The 12,515-nt window shown below is 39.4% G+C and overlaps 1 protein-coding gene across 6 annotated transcripts in view; it reads left to right on the top strand.

Annotated features, from left to right (window-relative positions):
- PPP2R3A (protein phosphatase 2 regulatory subunit B''alpha) overlaps window positions 1-12,515 on the top strand; it is a 223,965-nt gene that overhangs the window by 98,868 nt on the left and 112,582 nt on the right. The gene's annotated exons all lie outside the window — the stretch shown is intronic.

The following is a 12,515-nucleotide window of genomic DNA, read 5'->3' as shown; positions in this document are numbered from 1 at the left end:
TAAAACAGATAATAGTATATATATTATAGCCCAGATGAAACAGGGCTACTCCCACTGAAGCAGAAGAGAGAGGCCTTACTTAGGCTCCCCCTTTGCCCACCCACAGCAATCACAGAAGCACCTCCTGAAATCAGGCATTTGGCCTAGCTAATCAAGCTGACCTTCATTAAGGTTAAAGAGAAAGAGATCTCCAACAGAAAGAGCCCAGTGGGGGAATATTTATATCCAGGCCTTCTGATGAGAATCAGTTGCATGCCAATATTGAATCTGTTTTTATTACAGCATTCTTCATAGCTTGATACATTGCTTGTTAATGTATTCCATATCTAAATATTACATTTTCCTAAGTAGTTCACAAATTCCTTGAAGCTGAGGCCTGCCTTTCATTTCTGTTGAATGCACATCAGTTTTTGAGTTGTTCTAGTAAATTCTTGTTGACTGTTAGTGAGGTTGCCTGAAAAAGGGCAGAAAGATGCATGGACATACTTTAGTTTTTTTTTTTTAAGTTGTATTTGTGGCTACCATATTTTTTTTTTCTGTTAGATTTTTGAATTGCAACATATACACACATAAAAACACACTAATCATGATACATCAATTAATTTTCACAATGTGAGCACTTCTGTGTAACTAGCATGCAAATGAAGAAACCAAACGTGACCAGCATCCCCAAACACTTCCTGCTCCCTGCCAGTTCCTGCCACCGTAGGGGAACCACTACCCTAACTTCTAGCACTGTATGACAGATTCTAATTGTTGGAACAGTTTTACACGTTCAGAAAATGAAGTTTGGATGTAATTTACTTTATGTGCAGGGTTTTGAGCTTATTTTAATCTGCATGATAGCTTTGATTATTCTTAAACTCTTCTGTGATATGTTTTTGTTCCCCTTTAAAAAGTATTCATGGGAATGAAGATTGTTAAGTTTTTCACATTTAATTGAGACCGTCATGTATAAAACCCAATGTTATGTATTCCTATTTATGTTTTCTGTAAATTCTTCAGCCACCCCTCACCCTCACCCACTCATCCATTCCCAGCCCCACTCTGTCTCCTATAATCTGCATCTTTTTCACTCTGTTTGCTGACTAGCTTCAGGTTGGTCTGGCCAATGGATCTCACTGCCAGGAGCGGGGGAGGGGGGGGGGGGGGGGCGCAGAGAAAAAAGAAGTTAGCATGTCTTCCCAACTGTTTGCTTCAGCATACTAATTGTATGTTTCTCTATAATTCAGCTAATGCGGCAAGGCCCCTTCTCCACAGTTGTGGTGCTTGCTGGGCTCCTGTTGGTCTGTTCCTCCCTGGTCCTTTGGCCCTAGGGATTGTAACAGTATCTTTCTGTTGCTCATCCCTGGCACCTCCCATTTCCTTGTTTGTTCCCTTACCCACAACTCTTCATTTAGTTGCTTCATGAAAGATTCATATGGGAGAATTCTTTTCCTGTGGGGACTACCCTGACTGAGTTTTATCAGAAGCTTTAATAAAAGCTTTGACAGGAATATAAACTAAGCTATGCCAAGAGAATTATGAACAAACAACAAAATTAGTGGACATTTTTACTTCCTTCCCTTAAATATAAGAAGTTTTATTTTTATATAAAAAGTGGATATGTGGCATCTGCTCATAAAAGAGGACAGACTGCTACCCCTCTCATTCTTTTCCAGACTCCTCTGAAGATAAATATTGATATGTTAATGGGAATAAACCAATGAAAGTGAGTGGAATGTCAGAGAGGAACAGAGGAGGAAAAAAATCAGTGTATAGGAGATCTAGTATTTCTTGAAGATAGAAAGTGGAAGCAAGCAAAGGAGACCACAGCCCAGAGCAAGGGGCTCTGGGAGAAGTGAGCTGCAGTGGAGAAGTGAGCTACTCTTTCACTCTGCTCATTAGGATCTCCCAGGGACGCGATGAACTCAGAGTTGGCAGAGTTGATGTGAAGTACTAGGAATGGGGAATCACTGAAGGCTGGGGTACAGAGCAGTTGACCATTTGACTGCTTACCTGGTTCCCAAATATAAAGTGCAGCCCGACTGCACTTGGAGCATGTTAAGACAAATTTCAGTAGAGGAACATCCTAGATAGTATCTGGCCAGTACTTGTCAAAACTATCAAGGTCGTCAGAAACAAGGAAAGTCTGAAAAACTGCCTAAGCCAAAAGGAGCCTAAGGAGGCACAACAATTAAATGTAATATGAGATGCTAGAATAGAAGAAAAGACATTAGGTAGCAACTAAGGAAATGTGAATTAAGTATAGCCTTGAATAATAGTAATAATAATGTATCAATATTGGGTTATTAGTTATAACAAATGCTAATGTAAGATGTTAATAATTAGAGACCTGGGTGCAGATATATGGGAACTTTACACTATGTTCTCAACTTTTCTGTAAGGCTAAAGCTATTCTTTAAAAGTCTTTTTAAAAAAATAATTACTATATTCAGAGAGATTATATAAGACAAGACTAGATGCTGACACAAGAAAGAGCTGTGCGAATTTCTTGGCCTGGCAACTAAAGTTAAGGATGTCTCTGGGGCACACAAATGCACACGTTAGAGAGAGAGACAGACAGAAGTGACGACATAAAGGACCCATTCAACTATTATAATAGAGTGAATAAAACAGAAAGAAAAACACCAATACAGTATACTAATGCATATATATGGAATTTAGAAAGATGGTAACAATAACCCTGTATATGAGACAGCAAAAGAGACAGTGATGTATAGAACAGTCTTTTGGACTCTGTGGGAGAGGGAGAGGGTGGGATGATTTGGGAGAATGGCATTGAAACATGTATAATATCATATATGAAACAAGTCGCCAGTCCAGGTTCAATGCACGATACTGGATGCAAGAATTTCAGCATCTCACTAACTAGAATCTAGGGGAGAAAGAAGGGGGGAAATGGAAAGAAGGAAATCATCAAAGAAGTAATACAGAATCATCAAATAAATAATACAAGAAGTATCAGTAACCTCAGATATGCAGATGATACCACCCTCATGGCAGAAAGTGAAGAAGAACTAAAGAGCCTCTTGATGAAAGTGAAAGAGGAGAGTGAAATAGTTGGCTTAAAACTCAACATTCAAAAAACAAAGATCGTGGCATCTGGTCCCATCACTTCATGGGAAATAGATGGGGAAACAGTGAGAGACTTTATTTCGGGGGGCTCCAAAATCACAGCAGATGGTGACTGCAGCCATGAAATTAAAAGATGCTTGCCCCTTGGAAGAAAAGCTATGACCAACTTAGATAGCATATTAAAAAGCAGAGACATTACTTTGCCAACAGTGTCCATCTAGTCAAGTCTATGGTTTTTCCAGTAGTCGTGTATGGATGTGAGAGTTGGACTATAAAGAAAGCTGAGTGCTGAAGAATTGATGCTTTTGAACTGTGGTGTTGGAAAAGACTCTTGAGAGTCCCTAGGACTGCAAGGAGATCCAACCAGTCCATCGTAAAGGAAATCAGTCCTGAATATTCATTAGAAGGACTGATGCTGAAGCTGAAACTCCAATACTCTGGCCACCTAATGCAAAGAACTGTCTCATTTGAAAAGATCCTGATGGTGGGAAAGATTGAAGGTAGGAGGAGAAGGGGATGAAAGAGGATGAGTTGGTTGGATGACATCACCAACTCAATGGACATGAGCTCGAGTAAACTCTGGGAGTTGGTGATGGACAGGGAGGCCTGGCGTGCTACAGTCCATGGGGTCACAAAGAGTCAGACACAACTGAGCAACTGTACTGAACTGAACTAATGCCATACACAAAGAGAAACTCAAAACTGATTAACGACCTAAATGTAAGACCAGAAACTATAAAAATTCTTGGAGTAAAACACAGGCAAAACACTCGATGACATAAATCAAAGCAAGCTCTTCTATGACCCACCTCCTAGAGTAGTGAAAATAAGAACAAAAATAAACAAGTGGGGCCTAATTAAACTTAAAAGCTTTTGCAGTGCAAGGGAAACTACAAACAAGGTGAAAACACAACCCTCAGAATGGGAGAAAATAATAGCAAATGAAGCAAGTGACAAAGAATTAATTTCCAAAATATAAAAGCAGCTCATACAACTCAATACCAGAAAAACAAACAACCCAATCAAAAAGTGGGAAAAAGACATTTCTCCAAAGACATACAGATGGCTAACACAGGCATGAAAAAATGCTCAACATCACTCATTAGTAGAGAAATGCAAATCAAAACCACAAAGAGATACCACCTCACACTAGTCAGAAGGGCCATCATCAAAAAGTCTACAATAAATGCTGGAGAAGATGTGGAAAAAAGGGAATCCTCTTGCATTGTTGGTGGGAATGTAAACTGACACAGCCACTGTGGAAGATGGTATGGAGAGTCCTTTAAAAGCTAGGAATAACATGTCAATGTATGGCAAAAACCACTACAATATTGTAATTAGCCTAAAATGTCTAGGAATAAAACCACCATATGACCCAGCAATCACACTCCTAGGCATATGCCCTGAGGAAGTCAAAACCGAAAAAGACATATGTATCCTGTTGTTCACTGCAGCACTATTTACAATAGCTAGAACATGGATTCAACCTAGATGTCCATCAACAGATGAATGGATAAAAAAGCTGTGGTACACATATACAATGGAACACTGCTCAGCCATAAGAAGGAACACATTTGAGTCAATTCTAATGAGGTGGATGAACCTAGAGCCTATTACACAGTGAAGTTAATTCAGAAAGAGAAATATAAATATTATATACTGATGTATATTATGGAATCTAAAAAGATGGTACTGATGAATTTATTTTCAGGGCAACAATGGAGAAACAGAGATCAGAGATATAGGTCAGAAATAGATCAGAAATAGAGACAGACAGAAATAGAGATTAGACCTATGGACACAGGGGCAGGGGAGGAGGGAGAGGGTGAGATGTATGGAGAGAGTAACATGGAAATTTACAATACCATATGTAAAACAGACAGCCGATGGGAATGTCCTCAGGGAACTCAAATAGGGGCTCTGTGACAATCTAGAAGGTTGGGATGGGGAGGGAGATGGGAGGGAGGTTCGGGAGGGAGGGGACTTGGGTGGACCTATGGCTGATTCTTGTTCCAGTATGACACAAAACTACAAAATTCTATAAAGCAATTATCCTTCAATTAAAAAAATAAATTAAAAAAAATAATAATAATACAAGATGGAGAGAATTAGAAACACAGGAGTGATAGGATGGGTCCAAAGAGCAGAAACCCAGTGGGACTCCTTCAGATTCCTGTTTACTTTCTTGGGGAAACACATCGTGCCTCTGTGGCCATCACGTGATCAAAAACAGAATATGGCCCTCCAACCCAGCTCTCACGTTCCCTCCAGTCACTGCCCACAGAACCAGAATATTCAGAATATAAGTCTTTTGGTTGAAAGGAGCCTCTGAGTGGCAAACACGATGAATTTTAAAAAGACATATATAAGTCCTCTTGAAATTTTAGAAAGCCATTGAAATCCTCCAGAGAGAAAAACCAGGTCACCCTAATAGGAATAAGAATTGGGGTGGTATTACATTCTTATTGCCAACCCTGGGGAAATGGATTTGAACTCAGATTTCTATATCCTGCCATGCTGTAGATCAGATATGAGTTTAGAATAAAGACATTTAAAAACTCAGAAAGTTTATCTCCTGTTTTCTTGGAGAGTTACTTGAATATATACTATAGCAAATTAAACAAACCAAGAAGAAATGCATGAGATCCAGGAAACAATGGATTCACTTAAGAGAATCCGTGAAATAAAGTCCCAGGTTGGCAACTGAAGAGCAGCCACTACAGAATAGAGAAGATGGGATTTCTCTGGGAAGGAGCTAGGAGGGGAGGAGTGAGTCCATGCAATAGTTTTTATATTTAAGAACAGGGGAACTGAAGAGTATGATGAAGATGCAGCATTATGTGTCATAATGCTGAAGAAAGGCAATTAGAAACTCTAAGCTGAAGAAAGGCAATTAGAAACTCCAAGAAAAATGAAAAAAACTCTTAAGTCATGTATAAACATGATGCAAACTAAAATATGACAGGATTATAAACAACTGGTGGAAAGTAAGAAAAGGAAGTTCAAAGGACCCCAGTAAAGCCTCATCTTCAGTTCAGTCGCTTAGTTGTGTCTGACTCTTTGCGACCCCATGGACTACAGCATGCCAAGCCTCCCTGTCCATCACCAGAGTTTATTCAAACTCACATCTATTGAGTCGGTGATGCCAACCAACCATCTCATCCTCTTTTGTCCCCTTCTCCTCCCGCCTTCAATTTTTCCCAGCATCAGGGTCTTTTCCAATGAGTCAGTTCTTCTCATGATGTGTCCAAAGTACTGGAGTTTCAGCTTCAGCATCGGTCCTTCAGTGAATATTCAGGACTGATTTCCTTTAGGATGCCTCACCTTAAAAAAAGAAAAAAAGGAAGTTCATTTAACTTCAGTGCCCAGAATATTCTCCTTTCAGTGCCCAAGGGACATGATGTTGGCCAGTAAGAAATGATATGCATTCCTGGTATGCTGCTTAACTGGCATTCAACAGTATTTAGAGTCAAAATGTTGTAAAATATTTTAATGTATAACACCTATAAGTCATCCTATGAATAAACTGAAGAAAATTTTATTATGGTTGCAGAACAGTATTTAAGCAACCTGAACAATGTAGAAGTCAAAATATTGCCAAAATGTGAAGGACAAAAAGAGAAAATAAAGGTAGAAGTGATATTGTCATCATCCTATAAATAGAACTTAAGGCACTAAAATGAAATGGGGTGAAAATTAAATGTATAAATAGATTATTTCTCATTTACAGAGATAACCAATACAAAAACTAAAAATCATAACCACAATCATAACCACTGGGTAAAGGGGAGTAAAGTGGGCCAGTATAAATGAGCTAAATCCTCATCTTCCCTAGCAGAGAATCATAAATATTGTCTAAAGTTGATAAAGCTATAAATAAAAGTAATTGTAACATAGTATTTCATTATACTTAAATAATTTATGTTTATTTTAAATTTATGTTTAATTATAGAGGTAAACAGCAAAAGAAATAAAAACATAAGTGATTCAAAAGAAGTAGGGCTAAAGGTCCATGGACAGGGTAGGTTGGTAGAATGGTTCTTTCCATCATAAGTTTTTATATACTGCTTGATTTTATACCATATGTATATATAATTTTTTAATTTTTATTATGGAGAATTTTGAGCATCTACAAATGCAGAGTGATATGTGAACCTCCATATACCCACCACTCACCTCCAGTTCAGTTCAGTTCAGTTGCTCAGTCGTGTCCGACTCTTTGCAACCCCATGAATTGCAGCATGCCAGGCCTCCCTGTCCATCACCAACTCCCAGAGTTCACTCAAATTCATGTCTATCGAGTCAGTGATGCCATCCAGCCATCTCATCCTCTGTTGTTCCCCTTCTCCTCCTGCCCCCAATCCCTCCCAGCATCAGAGTCTTTTCCAATGAGTCAACTCTTCACATGAGGTGGCCAAAGTACTGGAGTTTCAGCTTTAGCATCAGTCCTTCCAAAGAACACCCAGGACTGATCTCTTTTAGAATGGACTGATTGGATCTCCTTGCAGTCCAAGGGACTCTCAAGAGTCTTCTCCAACACCACAGTTCAAAAGCATCAATTCTTTGGCACTCAGCTTTCTTCACAGTCCAGCTCTCACATCCATACATGACCACTGGAAAAACCATAGCCTTGACTAGACTGACCTCCAGTAATGATCAAACCTAAAGAGACAGAGAATTTAAAAAACAGTAGAATTTTTAGTAAATTGAAATCTTGCTATGGGGAAAACATTAACAAAATAGACCAACAATTAGCTAATTTCATCAAGAAAAAGGAGAGAGCACTAATACACAAAATAAGAAATGACAAGGAGGAACAGAATAAATTTTTTAAAAATCATAGAAGACTATTTTTGCAGACCTCATATTTATTCAGAAATAAAATTGAAAACCTAGCTGGAATGGATAATTTCCTAGGAAACTGCTGCGGCTGCTGCTGCTAAGTCTCTTCAGTCGTGTCTGACTCTGTGCGACCCCATAGACGGCAGCCCACCAGGCTCCCCTGTCCCTGGGATTCTCCAGGCAAGAACACTGGAGTGGGTTGCCATTTCCTTCTCCAATGCACGAAAGTGCAAAGTGAAAGGGAAGTCATTCAGTCACGTCCCACTCGTAGCAACCCCATGGACTGCAGCCCACCAGGCTCCTCCATCCATGGGATTTTCCAGGCAAGAGTACAGGAGTGGGGTGCCATTGCCTTCTCCGTCCTAGGAAACTATATCTGACCAAAATTCATCCCATTTTATTTAGAAAGATTAATAGAGTAATTTCCTTGGAAGAAATAGAGATCTTTATTAAGGAACTACCCCACAAAAAGCAACAGGCCCAGGTAGTTTCAGGGGAATTTTATAAAACCCTCCAAGATCGAGAGTCCTAATGCTCAGTAAATTATTCCAGAGAATTAGAAAGGAAGGAAAACGCCATAGCTCTTTCAATGAAATAACTATTAAACTGATATGTAAACCAAGTAAAGACAGTACAAAAAAGAAAACTGCAAATGATGAACCTAATTCATGATTAATGATAAAAAGTAACAAAATATTACCAAGCAGATGTACATAACCTGGTGGGATTTATTCCAGGAAGTCAAAATTGGTTCAAAATTAAGATCTTTATTAATATCACATATTGTATCTAAAAGAAAAATCATGATTATCTCAACAGATACTGAAATAACTTGGGACAAAATTTTAACCATTCATAAAAACGCTCAAGGGACTTCCTGGCAGTCCAATAGTTAAGGCTCCATGCTTCCACTGCAGAGGTCACGTCAAGTTCAATACCTGGTTAGGGAACTGTTAATAAGATCCCACATGCCATATGGCACAGCCAAAAAAAACCTGCTCAAGAAAATAGGTATTTGAGATACTTTCTTAACGTTGTTACAATGTATATACCTAATGCTAAATGTTATTTAATAAGGAAATATTAAAGGCCTTTCTATTAAGATCAGAAACAGGGCAAGGATGCCACTGTCCCAGTACTGTTCAACATTGTACTAGAGTAATTATACAAGAGAAAACAACTAGAGGCATAAGAATGGTTGGAGACATTGTTAATTGGCTATGGTAAGTGTCCAGTATCCGACTGGAGTGGGTAGCCTTTCCCTTCTCCAGGGCATCTTCCCAACCCAGGGATCGATCCCAGGTCTCCTGCATTGCAGGCGGATTCTTTACCAACTGAGCTGAAGCTCTACTTCAATACAAAATTAAAAGTTTTTTAAAAAAAGAATGGTTGAAGAAGTATCTATTCATAAATGGCATGACAGTAAACCTGGAAATTCAAGAGAATCAGTGATAAAACTCAAACAATAAAAGAATTCAGTAAAATAGTAGGAAATAAAATTAACATACAAAATCAACAGATCTTCTGTTTATTACCAAAATGGAGTAACTGGGACTGGATTTGCCTTGCCATTTGAAACAACAAAAAACATCAGGCAAGAAATACAAAACAGTGGTTTTCAAGATGCCAGACATCTGGCAACAAAAAACTGAGAAACAGAAAACAAACAAGGTTAGCCTTATAATTTCCTTGAGAGAGTTTCCAAGCCACAGTGTATTGCTGGGGACCCTAAACGGAGTTCAGTGAACTCCCTGAGTTTAGGAGAGTTGAGAATCGGGAAGAAAAAGTAGCTAGAATTCTCAAGGCAGAGCACCAAAGAGGAAAGAAGTGCACAGAGAAGAAACTCCAGAGATCTTCAGAAGTCCTCCATGAGTATCCAGCAGATATATCTGAGGATAGTAGCCAAAGGTGAAGAAGTGAAGTGAACGTTGCTCAGTCATGTCTGACTCTTTGCAACCAAAATTGGGACCATACCTGTGGGTCACACACAGCCAAGAATAGTATCTGACCCTACCACCCAGACTGGAAAACTTCATAAGACGTAGCACTGAGTAGTCATAGGAGTCTTGCCTCAGTTGTTATTTAGTCACTAAGTTGAGTCTGACTATTTTGCAACCCCATGTACTGTAGCCCACCAGGTTCCTCTGTTCATGGGGCTTCCCAGGCAAGAATACTAGAGTGGGTTGCCATTTCCTTCTCCAGGATATCTTCCCAACCCAGGGATTGTACCTGTGTCTCCTGTATTGGCAGATGGATTCTTTACCCCTGAGTCACCAGGGAATCCCTCTTACCTCAGTAATGAAAGTGAACTCGCCCAGTCGTGTCCAGCTCTTTACGACCACATGGACCATAGCCTACCAGGTTTCTCTGTCCATGGGATTTTCCAGACAAGAGTACCAGAGTGGGTTGCATTTCCTTCTCCAGGGGATCTTCCTGACTCAGGGATCGAACCCAGGTCTCCCACATTGTGGGCAGATGCCTGAGCCACCTGCCTGAGTAGTGGGGGAGAATAATTAGCCCCAGAATATACAGCACTGGGTCCTGTCTAACAGATCAGGAAAGCACAATCTAGAAGGATGAAAGGTTTTTCAAAGTGACTTAATAGCATCCCAGAACAGAAAATATGTATTCTATTCAGAAGTTTAGAATAAGAATACAAAAATATCCAACCCTCAAAAAGACAAAATTCAAAATGACTGGCGTCATCAGGCATGCCAGGAAACAGAAGAATACAATTGATGATTAGGAGAAAAACCAATCAATTGAAACTGACTCAGAACTGACATAGATTTTAAAATTAGCAGATAAGTATATTAAAATAAATATCAAAACTGAAAACTTTTTTAAAGACCCAAATTGAACTTATAGAGATGAAAACTAAGGTGTCTGGAGTGAAAGATATACCAGATTGGGTTGACAGCAGATTAAACATTGCAAATGAAATGGATAGTGAACTTGAAGACATAGAATAGAAACTACCCAAAATGAGACACAGAGACATATAAAAAGAGTTAAAGGAAAATGAAAAGAGCATCAGTGAGCTGTGGAACCTGGCTTCAAGCAACTTAACATAATTGGAAGAGAGGATGCTGTAAAATATTTGTCAGGTCTTAGCCCAAGGACAGAGCTTCTAAAGCCTTGGAATTTCCTGAATGATAAGTGTCTGTGTTCTTCATGGTGGGCTCCTGGGACCATGCCTACATTTATACTAATGAGGTGACTCATCCTAAGCCCCAGTATAGTTCTAGGATGAGAGCCTGCCATGCTGGAAGGGCAACCACATGAATAGAGGTTGAGGCTTTCAGCCAGGTGATAACCTGAGATCAGATTATAAGCCTGATCTCCAAAAAAGGGAGGAAGCATGGAGATTGAATCCAATCATATGGCCAATGATTCAGTTAATCATGTCTATATAATGAAACCCAGTTAAAAACTCTGGACACTGAAGCACAATTGAGCTCCCCTGGTTAATGATACACAGTGATGTGCTGAAAGTGTGACTTGTCTTGGGGACACAGAAGCTCCATGTTTCAGACCTTGCCCTGTGCATCTCTTACTTGGCTTGTCCTGATTTGTATTCTTTTAATAGAATAGAAATCATAATATAGTACTTTCCTCGGTTCTGTGTAGTGTTTGCCCAGTTCTGTCATTTGGGAAAGTTGTTGAACCTCAGAGGATAATGGAAACCCCCAAATTTATAACCAGTTAGTCAGAAGTGTAGGTAGCCTGGGAACCCCAGAGTTATGGCTGGTGTCTGAAGTAAGACAAGTCTTGTTTAGAACTGTGTCGTTAACCTCTGAAATCTGCACTAACTCTGGATGGTTAGTGCTGAAATTACATTGCACGGGGACCAAAAATTATTTGAAGAGATAATGGCCCAGAATTTTCTGTACTTGATAAAAACTATAAACCCACAAACCTAAGATTTCAATAAGCGCAAAGCTCAAGAAACACAAAATTATACCAGTGAAAGTAAAAGTCACTCAGCCGTGTCCAACTCTTTGCTACCCCATGGACCGTGGTCCATGGAATTCTCCAGGCCAGAATACTAGAGTGGGTAGCCTTTCCCTTCTCCAGGGGATCTTCCCAACCCAAGGATCAAACCCAGGCCTCCCACCATTGCAGGAGATTCTTTACCACCTGAGCCACAAGGGAAGCCCAAGAATACTGGAGTGGGTAACCTATCCGTTCTCCAGCAGATCTTCCCGACCCAGGAATTGAACTGGGATCTCCTGCATCACAGGAGGATTCTTTACCAGCTGAGCTACGGCACATCACAATAAAGTAGCTCAAAATCAGTAATAGAAAGTTTGAAAAGTAGCCAGAGAAAATAGTCAGATTTCATAGAGTGGAACAAAAATAAAGATGACAGTGGATTTCGTGTTGGAAAAATCCAAACCAGAAGACAGAGGAGCAACATCTCTAAAGTACTGAAAGAAAAGAACAGTCAACCTTGAATACTATACCCAATGAAAATATCCTTCAAAAATGAAGGTAGACTAAAGATTTTTATTTTTTGACATAAAAAACTCAAAGAATTCATCACCAGCAGAAATGCATTACAAGAGATGTGTTTCATTTGTTTGTTTTTTTAA

Source organism: Bubalus bubalis, chromosome 1 (assembly GCF_019923935.1).
Source record: "Bubalus bubalis isolate 160015118507 breed Murrah chromosome 1, NDDB_SH_1, whole genome shotgun sequence".
Lineage (NCBI taxonomy): Eukaryota > Metazoa > Chordata > Mammalia > Artiodactyla > Bovidae > Bubalus > Bubalus bubalis.
This window is presented reverse-complemented; position numbering and strand designations above follow the sequence as displayed.